The sequence below is a fragment of the Austrofundulus limnaeus genome, unplaced genomic scaffold (genome assembly GCF_001266775.1).
Source record: "Austrofundulus limnaeus strain Quisiro unplaced genomic scaffold, Austrofundulus_limnaeus-1.0 Scaffold252, whole genome shotgun sequence".
Lineage (NCBI taxonomy): Eukaryota > Metazoa > Chordata > Actinopteri > Cyprinodontiformes > Rivulidae > Austrofundulus > Austrofundulus limnaeus.
The window spans coordinates 551,179-553,006 of record NW_013952654.1 but is presented as its reverse complement, the minus strand read 5'-3'; the positions used below and the strand labels follow the sequence as shown (position 1 = coordinate 553,006).

Below are 1,828 nucleotides of genomic sequence, written 5' to 3'. Positions count from 1 at the left end.
CACAACAGTTAGTGTTTTTTTTCTGCATAGCAACAGTTAACAGTTAAAGGTCAGACACAATAATAGGCCTGTAAAACTAATRTGCTGCTCCTGTTCTGCAATTCTCCCCTTTCTTACAACAAATTAAGAGCTACAGTTCCTCTTCAGGGTGCTAAATGCCACAGAAGCTATGAGCCGATAACATCTGAGCATATTCGAAGTCTATAGAAGACAACTCATAATGTGACGGATAAAAACTGGCCTAATCAGCCGAGTTTTTGTCTCGATATTTTAACAAAACCAGCAAAGAAGTGTCCACAACTGTCTGCAGCAATATAMGTTGGTTCTCTGCTGCAGTTTTATTTGAGATGAACTTCTTTTCTAATCTCATTTATGAGTCACACGAGGTGGTCAGCCAAGGGGAGAGTGAAATAGTTTCCCTTTTTTTTTCTGTTGAGACTGCAAATGATCAAGACCAGTTCATGTTGTTTTTCCCAGTGCTTAGACAGAGCCCAGAGCTGTAAAAATGAAGAAAACCCCAGGGTGTCGGATCTGAGCGTGGAAGGGAAATATTTGGTGAACATCAATCACATTAMCTATTAAGCTCATACAGCTGGGTTTAGAAGTCAAGTTACAAAAGAGCATAAAAGATAAACGAATAAAGGCTTTCTGAGTGGAAAAAGAAGTAAGATTACAAAAAACAGGWTTTTTATTATTTAGTAGCCATCTTTATCTTTAAGTCTTTACAACAAATTTAAGTACCTGTGACATGCATACTCTTCAAATACAAAAAGTTAAAAAAAAACATCTTTATATTTAAGAAACTTGGCAAGATAGATTATTTCATCCATTTTGTTACAAAAATGGCATATTTCCTTTTGAGTTTGTCTCAAAATAGTGAAACAGGTAGTGACATCAAAGGGGAACTTTTTAAGAAAAAACAAAACTCTGGTCTTTGTTTATTGAAACAATATTATTTGAACTCTACGTTTTCGTCATCTCTCTGATATTGACTTAAAATCAACTAAARAAACATCATATTCTTCTCTACAGTCAGTGTTGTTAGCCACGTTAGCAATGCTCTGTTTACATGCCGACGTTCCCCTTTGACATCACTTCCTGTTGCTTCACGTGTGAATATCTCAACTGTTCATCTCAGYGGCGTCAATTCTTTTTTTTGCAATACGCTATTAATAAATGCATTCATTTTCATTACAGAAATTTGAAGTCACAGGCACTTTAATGGTTTTATCTGCCTTTAAAAACAAAAGCTGGAGCTAAAATTGTACGGTGGAGTAAATAAACACATGCGGAGCACGTCTAGTTTGTCAAGTTCACACTAATCCTGACCGAGAGCTGCTCTAATTGTGATTAATTTCTCCAAACTTACAAAGAACAATAATGTGATCAGAACATAACATAAATCCTTTTTGTTCTCGTGATAAACTCCATGAAGTTGCATTTTTGTGTAAAAATTGGGCTTGTGAGTTTAACCATGAAATGAGTTATCAAAGACCAAAGTGTTTATCTGTAAATTCTTTAATTTTGGGCTTGTTCTACATATCAGATGATCGGGGTGTTTCTGGCATTAACACAAACATCAGCTGGACTTTAATTAGCTGGGTGTGAATCTCTCTCTGGCTGAGTTTGAAGCGAGGAGGAAGAGGCCGAGCTGAACTTTTAAAACCAGATTGATCAGAGACAGCGAGGGCGGGCGGCTTCTAAAGAGGATGACAGCAATTACCACAGCAGAAACCAGGAGAACGTTCAACCTTGACAGACATGATGTAAAAAATCCACCCTTAGAATCACTTGTTAGTGCAGCTATGAAGTTTGAACTCTGACACAC

At 36.9% G+C, this 1,828-nt stretch overlaps 1 protein-coding gene across 1 annotated transcript in view; it reads right to left on the bottom strand.

Annotated features, from left to right (window-relative positions):
* LOC106526006 (carboxyl-terminal PDZ ligand of neuronal nitric oxide synthase protein) overlaps window positions 1-1,828 on the bottom strand; it is a gene marked incomplete in the record, with an annotated part of 267,121 nt that overhangs the window by 132,563 nt on the left and 132,730 nt on the right.